Raw genomic sequence first — 12214 nt, 5'->3', positions numbered from 1 at the left:
TAATGAGAGGAATACATCGGATCGATTTTCTAAGATAGTATTTTAAACAAAATTCATGCCTGTTGTACACTCTTAACCTTGAAGCAGCACACTTTCAGTTTTTTTCTATCTTCCTCATTTTATCATGATTTCCTTTTTGAAAGTTTAGTGCTAGAGCTATATATTTACATATTGTCCCCTTCCAGTCATTAATTCAAATGTGATCATGTTATGATCACTATTGCAAATGGCCCCACTACCAATACCTCGCTCACCAAATCCTGCAGTCCCCTAAGAATTAGATCTAAAATAGCTCCCAATTGCTCTATAAAACTATCATTTATTCCATCCAGAAACTTTACCTCTCTAGGATGTCCTGATGTTACATTTACCCAATCAATATTGGAGTAATTGAAACCTCTCATTATTACTGATATGGCAAATTGGTTAGCTTCCCTAATTTCTATTAGCATTTCATAATCCATGTTATCATTTTGGCCAGGTGGACAATAGTATATATTCTATACTCTTACCTAACAGACATGGGATTTCTACCCATAAAGATTCTATTATGATCATTAGTCTCTTGCAGTCTTTATCCTGTTGGACTCTATACCATCCCCTATATAAATAATCACCTCACCACCAAGTTGATCCTCTATATCATTGTGATATAATTTGTACTCTGTATTACACTGTCCAATTGATTATCCTCCTTCCACTAAATCTCTGAGATGCTTATAAAATGAATTGTAAAAGCCCGACGCACACCAAAATTAGGGAATGTGCAAATTTGTTGGGCTGTTGCACACCCAAGCAGATTTTAAAAGCAGACAGGATACACGCGTATATGCTGCTGTGTGCACAAATGAAAATCTCCAAAAAGGGGTGGGGCATGGGCATTGTTTAGGGGGGCATTCTTTCCAGGATTTAAACATTTATTTATTTATTTATTTATTTAGCATTTTTATATACCGACTTTCCAATAACAGAATTACTGATCAATTCGGTTTCATTTTAACAGAACAATAACATTGACAAGTAAATGTCTTACAAAGAACAGGTCGATATAACTTGGATAAGTAAATATGGGGTTAACCAGTAAAGATACATTGCCTAATACAGGTATAAGTAAAGATACAGTGCCTAATGTAGGTTAAATTAAACAGTTGCTAATTATAAGACTAGGTTATGTCTTCGACTGCCATAGATTAAGTGAGTTCTATAGATGATCTAAATAGCTCTCAGGTGGGTAATCATTGGCCATGGTAAACATGAAATTTATGTGTAAATAATTATGCACACTGGCGCTTGCCAGGGTCCCCTGTCGCGTAACTTTACTTCTGATATTGATGACATGTAAGTAGTAAAATAAACATATAAGCAGATCAACAGGGTTTTAAAGTCTGGTCTAATGGGGGGAATGGAGGCTATTAAATTAGGGAGGTTTGGAAGTCCTATCCATTACCTGGGTGAACTGGGAATGAACTGGGGAAACTGGTAATGGTGACGTCGTGCATGTCTTTTAAAATCCCCCCACTTATGTGATAGAAGTTTCATTTGTATGCACAGACACATGCCTACTTAAAATTGTGCAGATGTGTGTGCATGGTCAGGATATTTCATAACATGTGTTCATATATGTGCATATGTTAAAAAATGACAATGTCCCTGGGCGCCAAATGACAAAAACGTGCATATGTGCACCCAGGCACCTGTTTAAAAGTTACCATCCCTGTCTATCTCATCATTAAGTGCTATACACTCTAACTTTTCCATCTTATTTTTTAGACTTCTGGCATTGGCATAGACATTTCAAAGTGCGTTTTTTGTTTGAATTAATAGCCTACTTTTCAGTTGACATGGATATTTTTTAACTGCTGCTCTGTGCAGGTTATGCCCTCGCCTTCTTATTCAGGTTTGTAAATGCTGCTCTGTGCAAACAAACTCACCTTCTTATTCAGGGTTGTTGCCGTACTGTGCAGGATACCTCTGTACCTTCTTATTCAGGAATGCAACTGCCGCTCTGTGTAAGTAACCCCTGACCTTCTCACCTTTTTGTTCAAGCTTGTAACTGTTAGGGATGTGAATCGTTTTAGGACGATTAAAATTATCGGACGATAATTTTAATCGTCTTAAACCGTTATGGAACACAATACAATACAGATTCTAACGATTTATCGTTATAAATCGTTAGAATCGTGAGCCGGCACACTAAAACCCCCTAAAACCCACCCCCGACCCTTTAAATTAAATCCCCCCCCCCCCGAACCCCCCCCCCAAATAACTTAAATAACCTGCGGGTCCAGCGGCGGTCCGGAACGGCAGCGGTCCGGAACGGGCTCCTGCTCCTGAATCTTGTCGTCTTCAGCCGGCGCCATTTTCCAAAATGGCGCCGAAAAATGGCGGCGGCCATAGACGAAAAAGATTGGACGGCAGGAGGTCCTTCCGGACCCCCGCTGGACTTTTGGCAAGTCTCGTGGGGGTCAGGAGGCCCCCCACAAGCTGGCCAAAAGTTCCTGGAGGTCCAGCGGGGGTCAGGGAGCGATTTCCCACCGCGAATCGTTATCGTACGGAAAATGGCGCCGGCAGGAGATCGACTGCAGGAGGTCGTTCAGCGAGGGTTCCGGCGCCTCGCTGAACGACCTCCTGCAGTCGATCTCCTGCCGGCGCCATTTTCCATACGAAAACGATTCGCGGCGGGAAATCGCTCCCTGACCCCCGCTGGACCTCCAGGAACTTTTGGCCAGCTTGTGGGGGGCCTCCTGACCCCCACGAGACTTGCCAAAAGTCCAGCGGGGGTCCAGAAGGACCTCCTGCCGTCCAATCTTTTTCGTCTATGGCCGCCGCCATTTTTCGGCGCCATTTTGGAAAATGGCGCCGGCTGAAGACGACAAGATTGAGGAGCAGGAGCCCGTTCCGGACCGCCGCTGGACCCGCAGGTTATTTAAGTTATTTGGGGGGGTTCGGGAGGGTGGGGGATTTAATTTAAAGGGTCGGGGGTGGGTTTTAGGGGGTATGTGTGCCGGTTTTTCGATTTTTCGATTTTTCGATTTTTAACGATGTTCCGGCGAGGGATGGGGTTCGGGAGGGTGGGGGATTTAATTTAAAGGGTCGGGGGTGGGTTTTAGGGGGTTTTAATGTGCCTGTTTTTCGATTTTTCGATTTTTCGATTTTAACGATTTTTAACAATTTTTCACGATATTTTACCCCCCCAAACGGCAACAATACGATTCCCTCCCCCTCCCCGCCGAAATCGATCGTTAAGACGATCGAGGACACGATTCACATCCCTAGTAACTGTTGCTCCTTGCAGGTTACCCCTGTCCTTCTTGTTCGAGGTTGTAACTGTTGCTCCTTGCAAGTTACCCCTGACCTTCTTGTTCAAGGTTGTAACTGTTGCTCCTTGCAGGTTACCCCTGACCTTCTTGTTCAAGGTTGTAACTGTTGTTCCTTGCAGGTTACCCCTGACCTTCTTGTTCAAGGTTGTAACTGTTGCTCCTTGCAGGTTACCCCTGACCTTCTTGTTCAAGGTTGTAACTGTTGCTCCTTGCAGGTTACCCCTGACCTTCTTGTTCAAGGTTGTAACTGTTGCTCCTTGCAGGTTACCCCTGACCTTCTTGTTCAAGGTTGTAACTGTTGCTCCTTGCAGGTTACTCCTGATCTTCTTGTTCAAGGTTGTAACTGTTGCTCTGTACAGGTTACCCCCTCACCTTCTTGTTCAAGGTTGAAACTGTTGCTCTGTGCAGGTTACCCCTCACCTTCTTGTTCAAGGTTGTAACTGTTGCTCCTTGCAGGTTACCCCTCACCTTCTTGTTCAAGGTTGTAACTGTTGCTCCTTGCAGGTTACTCACTCACCTTCTTGTTCAAGGTTGTTATTGCTGCTCTGTCAGGTTACACCCTCGTCTTCTTGTTCTGGACTGTAACTGTTGCTCTGTGCAGGTTACCCTCATACCTCCTTGTTCAGGATTGTCACAGTTGTTCTGTGCAGGTTACACCCTCACCATCTTGTTCAGGGTTGTAACAGTTGTTCTGTGCAAGTTATACCCTCACCATCTTGTTCAGGGTTGTAACAGTTGTTCTGTGCAGGTTACCCCCTCACCTTCTTGTTCAGGAATGCAACTGCCGCTCTGATGCAGGTTATCCCTGACCTTCTTGTTCAGGATTGTAACATTTGCTCTGTGCATTTTAATCCCTCACCTTCTTGTTCAGTGCTGTAACTACTGCTCCAAACAGGTTACCACTTTATCTTCTTGTTCAGGATTGTAATTGTTGTTCTGTGCAGATTTGCCCCTTGCCTTCTTGTTCAAGGTTGTAACTTTTGATAGGGATATGAATCGGGCTTCGGACGATTGAAAATATCGTTGATATTTTCAAAATCGTCAGAAATCGGGGGCTCCCCCGAAACGATAGGAAAACCCCACGATATTGATCATGGGGGTTCTCTTATCGTTTTGAGGGGGGGCGGGAAAAACGGCACACAAAAATAACCCCTAAACCCACCCCAACCCTTTAAAACTAATCCCTTTGCTTCCCCCACCCTCCTGACCCCCCAAAACATTTTACAAGTACCTGGTGGTCCAGTGGGGATCCCGGGAGCGATCTCCTGCTCTCGGGCTGTCGGGCCGTTGGCTGCCACTAATAAAAATGGCGCCGATGGCCTTTGCCCTTACCATGTGACTGTTTTTTGCTTTGCCGATGTGGCAGGACGCCGCCGTCGGCCTTCCCACGCAGCCGGAGCCGCAGACTTTGCGCTCCCCTGCGGCCCGGAGGCCGCCCGTCGGGTCTCCCTCCATCGCGGCCGGAGCCGCGGGCCTTTTGCCCTCTTCAGTGTGGCCGGGAACACCGCCGATGTCTTGCTCATCTTCACGGCGCGAAGGCCGCATCCCCGGGGCTTCCTGCAGCGGCTGGAGCCGCTGCCATCATCAGGCCTGCTCCTCAGGCCCTACCCTGCTTCCTCTGCATCTGACCTCGGTGCAGGCCGCTGTCCGCGGTCCTGCACAGCTCTCCTGCTTCCCTTAGGCGCCGGCGCACACCTCTCCACTGAATTTAAAGGGCCAGGTACAGGAAGTGTGCTGGCCCCACCTAGGGAGTGGACTTCCTGCTCCAGCCCTATAAAGGGCTGCTCCGTCAGTCAGTCTTTGCCTTTCATCGGAGTTGCTTCACTCTGGAGGCTCCTGTCTGCCGCCGGCCATCCAGTTCTCCCTCCATGTGACAGGGGCCAGCCAATGGCACGGATACCCTGTCACATGGTAAGGGCAAAGGCCATCGGTGCCATTGTTATTAGTGGCAGCCGATGGCTCCTGGGACCCCCACTGGACCACCAGGTACCTGTAAAATGTTTTGGGGGATCGGGAGGGTGGGAGAAGCAAAGGGATTAGTTTTAAAGGGTCGGGGTGGGTTTTTTGTTTATCGGCTCGGGCGCAGCCGATAAACAAAACCGCGATCGGGCCCGATGAAAAAAAAACCACATGTGAATCGGAACCGGAATCTGAACCGATTCCAGTTCCGATTCACATCTCTAACTTTTGATATGTGCAGGTTACCCACTCACATGCTTGATCAGGATTCTACCCCCTCAGCATCTTGTTCAGGGTTTTAACTGCCTCTCCATCTAGGTTAAGCCTTGCTTTCTTGTTAAATGCTGTAACTGTAACTTCATACAGGTTACCCTGTACCTTGTTGTTCAGGCTTGTAGCTGCCACTCTCTGCAGATTAATCCTTGCTTTCTTGTTTGGAGTTGTAACTTATTTTATTTAATTTACAAAAAGAAAACTTCCCAAGTTACAACAAATATAAAAAGAAAAATTAACATTCAGGAAAATATTAAACCACTAGGGTAAACCAGCCCACAACATGGTGGAGGGATAAGAAACAATGAGGTCCATATTCAAAAGCCATTTAGATGGATAACGGCCTCCCCAGATCCAGACCCACAAAATAGTTCTGGGCCTAGTTCTACCAGCTGGGCCCAGCTGGGGCATCACTGGGCCTCTTCAACCCACCTCTTCTGTTAATAAAACAGCAGGATCAGGGGCTGGAAGTCTGGTGGTTTGAAAGGGCAGGAGTGATGTCCAGTAACTCCTGTCCCATCTGGTGCTCTTTGGCGAGGCCTTTCTGCTTGACTCTGAAGTGATATCGCTTTTGTGCCTGTCTCAGGTGTGGCAAATCCCATGATGTAGGCCGTATGGAGTATGGTAATGAATATAGTAATGAAAACGCTGGGCAACCTTCACTGAACGACAGTTGCAGCTCTAGACAGCAATGATACGGCTGCATTGTACTTTCTGGAAGGCATGGGATAACCTGCCAGAGCAGCAGTTGCAACCTTAAAGAGGTCAAAACAGGATTGGGGGTTGGGTTTCATTTTGGGAATTTGATCTACTTAGGGCTGACGTGGTTTATATTTGCCATCATTTACTATGTTACTATGGCACTGGCCACACCTGAGACAGGCACCAAAAAAATGTTACTTCAGCGATGCTCAGAAGGACCTAGCGCCACCATTGTTGAAGAGCACTAGGATCAGGGCTGGCAGAAGCACTAGGCGAACCAGGCAGGGGCCTAGGGCGCCAGGGTCTCAGGGGCAGCATCTGTGGCAGCAAGAGAGACGAGAATAGCCGCTGCCATGTCGGTCACTGAAATATCCTGCCAGCACCTGCTGAGCTGCCAATACCGCTGCAGCAACAGCAGCTGTCTCTTCTCTCTTGCTGCTAACAGACGAGCAAACCCATCCATCCTCACCCGAACTGACTACTGGCTGAGTCAAATTAGTTTTCCAGCCGGTAGGGGGGTGGGGCAGCAGGAGGGTGGCACAACCAGGTGGGGATGGGTGCATGGCAGCAGGTTCGCCCAAGGCGCCTAATATCCTTGCACCAGCCCTGACTAGTAGGAGCATCACTCTTTTGAACCACTGGATGACTAGGAAATGGTAAGTGGGTGCCAAGGACCTACTCAGGCCCTGGCCTTGCCAGACTTTTTAAAGGGGAGAGGTGGTTGGAGGGGCCCAGCTGGGTAGGCCTAGCCCCGGAACTAATTTGCAGGAGGGAGGAAGTTCAGAAGGGTACAGTACAGCCACCAGGGCCTTTGTTTGGGCAAAAGGGGGTCAGAGGGTCTCTAGAAAGCCCGTTTCAAGAGTTTTGGGAGGGGCCTGGGGAAGTAGCATTCAGGAAATGAACCAAACTGAAAAAATGAAGAATAAAAACCAATAACACATTTTTTTGACTGCACATCTCTACTGCATACACCGGGGTGACCAACTGTGGTCCTAAAGAGCCACAATCAGGACTGATTTTCATGATATTCACATTGAAATTGCTTGAGATTGATTTGCATACAATGAAGGCAGTGCATGCAAATCAATCTCATGCATATTCATTGTGTGGATTTCATGAAAACCAGACCAGTTTGAGGAACAGAACTGGCCACCCCTGGCGTGGACCTTGCTACATTTGGGAAGATGTTAGCCTTGTGATCACAAAAGGAAACCTTTTTATATTTAAAGTACTATCTGAGAAGACAAAGAGTCATCAATAACATGGCTCTAGTAGCTATAACATGCTTTTTCTCCCAAAAAAGGAGATAAATCTGAACTATCTGGAAGTAAGATAATATCTAACTCTCCTATCACAAGATTAACCTGTCATTTACCAGGGAAATATAGAACAGTTTGGATATTCTATACAGCTTCTTTTCTGATACATTGAGAGCTTCCTTCATATATCACCTCAAGTGCTCCTGGGGACCCAAAAATCTATACTGAAGAAAAATTTAACCTTGTTTTAAATTAATTCCTTGTTTTAAATTAATTCTCCAAAGCTTTCAGTTTGTTTTACACTGCAAGGATGTCATTCATCAGAGCCAACCCTGCAACCTGGTTTCAAAGATAGACAAGTTTCTCCTAAATATTGCTTCAATTTTTTGTCTTGAGCCACAAACTTGGCAGCCACATCCTTGGTAAAATTGCACAATTTAAAAATAGCAGGTAATAAAGTGCCTTCCATCTTTTGTTACCACCATCCATATGTCCTCTAGGGAGATTTTCTTCTCTGGACTTGGCAGATTAGTTATACCTCCAGCTTCCATAATCACAGGAGCTTCAACCACTGTTATCGCCACAACCCAAGAAGGAAAAAACATTTCCTCTGCCTGGACACTGCTCATGGTGATCCCCTGCATGGGAGAAATTGCACACTGCTGATTCCTTCTGGGGGATGTATTTTCTCACACTGTTGCTGCAGTCGAGTCTTGGCAATACTCTCAGCTTCTCTCCTTCCGTAGCAAGCAGAGCCCTGGATCACATCCACTCCCAACCACACCAAAGACACAGGCACAAAAACAACTTATAAACCTGGAGACAATGGAGGAGTCCTGCCATTTGACCTTAATGATATTTCATGCTCTGAGATCATCTCCTGACCCTCAATGGCAGCATCTTCAGAACGCTGAGATTCGGCTCCAATAAACTTGTCAATTGGTCCATAACTGACAGTAGAGATGGTGCTGGATGAGTTTTAGCTATCGAACACCATTCATACTCCAGGGCACACACCAATCAATGCATCCTGCTGCAGCACCATCTTGTTTCTGTCTCCCCTACCATTCAAGGTTGTGTAACTACTGCTCATGTAGGTTACCTCTAAGCTGCCTTGTTCAGAGTTTTAACTGCTGCTTTGTGCATGTTATCCCCATGCAGAAAAGATACCTCTGGTATCCTAGTGCTTCATTTCCATCCACTTGCCATTAGGGGTCCTTTGCATTTATCTCATGCGCTTTTGAATTCCATCACCATTTTTCTCTTGAACTGGATTGGAACTAGAGCAAAGGAGGTTCATCCAGCCCTATCCTTATCTCTTTCCATGGTTCATATGATACAGAATATCAGAGAAGCTTAATTAAAATGACAAATACACTGACAAATGAGACTGTTCTGATCATCTACAAATACTAGTCCTTTCTCCAGCTTATCTATAATAGTTATCATATTATAGAATTGTGTAGAACACTTGCAGAAAGTAATCATGCTGCAAATAAGTCAGTATAGGATAATCAGAACCAATGAAGTCTTGGACTGTAGATACTTTGAAGAAGGAAAGGGGTTGTTCTAGTGGTGTTGCCTTAGTGATCAGTCCTTGGACTAGTTCTTTTTAACATTTATGTGAGTGACATAACGGAAGAGTTGTTGGAGAAGGTTTATCTTTTGTCAATGATACCAAAATCTGTAAAAGGTGGACAGCCAGGAAGAAGTAGAAAACATGAGGAAGGATCTAGCAAAGCTTGAGAAAATGGTCTAAGGTCTGGCAGCTAAGATTTAATGCTAAAAAATGCAGAGTGATGCATTTAGATGGAAAAACCCAAGGGAAAGGTACAATATTGGAGGTGAAATTCTTCTAAGCAAAAAGGGCTGATGCAATACAGTGCACTAAGCCGAGCACACTGTTTAAACCCGCAGTTGGACATGGGTTGTGTAGACGCTACCTAATCCCATTTTGCAATAAGGGGATTAGCGCCTCCACAACGCATGTCCAACAAGCGGCAAAACTAATAGCACTCACAACATGCAAATGCATATTGATGAGGCTATTAGGGAATCACCAGCAATGCAAAAAAAAAAATGTGCATCTAAAACGCACATTTTAAAATTAACACCTGCCTAGAGCAGGCATTAATTGGTGAGCACTCCCAAACGTTGTACAGAAAGCAGAAATACTTTTCAGCAGGCGTAAATCTGCCAACAAAGGTAGGAGGGGGTTTAGATAGGGCCGGGGGGGGGGGTGTTAGGTAGGGGAAGGGAGGGGAAGGTGCGAGGGGGTGGAAAGAAAGTTCCCTCCGAGGCCACTCCGATTTAGGAGCGGCCTTGGAGGGAACAGGCAGCGCGCGTTGGGCTCAGCGCGCACAAGTTGCACAAATGTGCACCCCCTTGCGCGCGCCAAACCCGGATTTTATAAGATACGTGCGTTTCTTATAAAATCCAGTGTACTTCTGTTCGCGCCTGGTGCGCGAACAAAAGTATGCCCTCACGCAAATTTATAAAATCTACCCCACTATGTAGTTCTTGAAACACTGCATATTGTAGCAAACATAATAGAAGGTTGTCTCAACTACTGCTTCATCCTTGACTTTTCCAAGTGTTCAAGTTGGATAACATGAACAAGAACTACGACTAAAAGATAACAAGCATCGTTCAGAGACACAGGAGTGGTATGTGAGATCAGAAAAGAGGCGCATGGGGTGTGGATCTACAATGATTAGGTACTTGGCCATTAGTAGAGGAATAGGCAGTATTATAGTCTCATTCATGGATTATGAAAGATACAATATTGCTATAATGTTGGGAATTGCTAAATCCTAATACAATGGAAGAGAGATGGTTAGAAAGGAAGACAACATTAGAAGCTGAAAAGGCCTCATGAGAAAGATATTGGAGGAGTCTCCATTTCAATAATGGTGCAGCCAGTGCAGTATGTTTGATGTGGATTTGCAATATCATCTTCACCTTGTATGTAATCACATTGTTTTGGACGTTCTGCAATGCAAGTCATGACTGATCTGAAAATTACCACCACATAGTATTTTGTGAAAGTGGTAGTGGTCATTACAATCAGAGCATTTCATATGAAAATATTCACTGATTATCAGACCTTGGCGCACAAAGTAGCAGCCTTCTGTAACATGTTTTATACTGTAAACTGCCTAGATCTAATATTGTTTGTATAGTCAGTATACCAAAAACTTTTAAATAAATAAATGGTACACTTACCCTCTGCAGCCTGGATTTCTCTCTGAATCTCCTGCAGGAGGCCTGGTTCCAGCCATTGGATCTGGCGCAATTCGCCTTCAACTCATATGTTTGTCTGCAGCAGAACACTTGGCTGTTGGAAACATGATGTTAAAGGAGCTGTTTACCAACTATATACAGGAACACAATACCTACTTATCCTCAATTTCCCAAGCTCACGTCACCCTAAATCTGTTTCCCCTGCAGCTGATCTATATTACCTGCTGTTTCCACTATTTCCTCATCCCTTCTCTAAGTTACCACCTTGAGATCAGGAGCTGTGTAGTATAGTAGTTAGCTCAGCTGGCCAGTAAACCTGTAAGAAGTTAGAGTATTTGCTATTACTATAAGCTCTTCTTCCAAAAGGAAACCCAACACTTTGTAGTATATATTAGAAAGCCACTCACAATTTAAAAAAAAAAAAATTATACAATTTTTTAGAGAATTTTTGATATTGTAGAATTTATAATATTCTTATGGCCGCATCATCAAGCCTGACAAACGTGCCTACCCAGTTTGCAAGCAGAGGCCGTCCGGTCTTTTAATCATTTGTGGTCATAACATAAGAAAAAGACTTAAACATCATACTGAGAAACTTTAAAGATGACCCAATTCTCTCATGGTGATATTCTTTTCATGAAACTTTAAAGAAAATGAGACCTAATCTCAACGATTTTCAGCTCGACAACCGACCAATGTTTCGCAGAAACACTGCTTCATCAGGAGCTGACAGTATTAACATTTCATCGTGAATCCATTATGTCAACGCTTCATTTAAGGTCTGTTCATATTCCTTTCATCCAGACAACCATAGTCTCAAATGCTTTGAACCAAAAAGAACACTCTGTTGTAAACCATTACGATGGGTCCTTAGTAATGGTATATAAAACCTAATAAATCTAAATGATCAGAACTCTTCCTACTAGCCCAGATAGAAAATCACATAGCCCCATGACACTGAGTTATTTGGATATATGGCAATGTTTGAACATTCAAAAATGCACAATGCAAAAGAGAATCCCACATACTTATTAAATCTCAAAAAAGAGCACACTCCTAAAAAGGAGGAAAAGACTTAAGAACATAGAAATTGCCATGCTGGGTCAGACCAAGGGTCCATCAAGCCCAGCATCCTGTTTCCAACAGAGGTCAAACCAAGCCACAAGAACCTGGCAATTACCCAAACACTAAGAAGGTCCCATGCTACTGATGCAATTAATAGCAGTGGTTATTCCCTAAGTAAACTTGATTAATAGCAGTTAATGGACTTCTCCTCCAAGAACTTATCCAAAACTTTTTGAACCCAGCTACACTAACTTGCACTAACCACATCCTCTGGCAACAAATTCCAGAGCTTAATTGTGCATTGAGTGAAAAATAATGTTCTCCGATTAGTCTTAAATGTGCTACTTGCCTAACTTCATGGAATGCCCCCTGGTCCTTCTATTATCCAAAAGT

The sequence above is a fragment of the Rhinatrema bivittatum genome, chromosome 5 (assembly GCF_901001135.1).
Source record: "Rhinatrema bivittatum chromosome 5, aRhiBiv1.1, whole genome shotgun sequence".
Classification (NCBI taxonomy): Eukaryota; Metazoa; Chordata; class Amphibia; order Gymnophiona; family Rhinatrematidae; genus Rhinatrema; species Rhinatrema bivittatum.
This window is presented reverse-complemented; position numbering follows the sequence as displayed.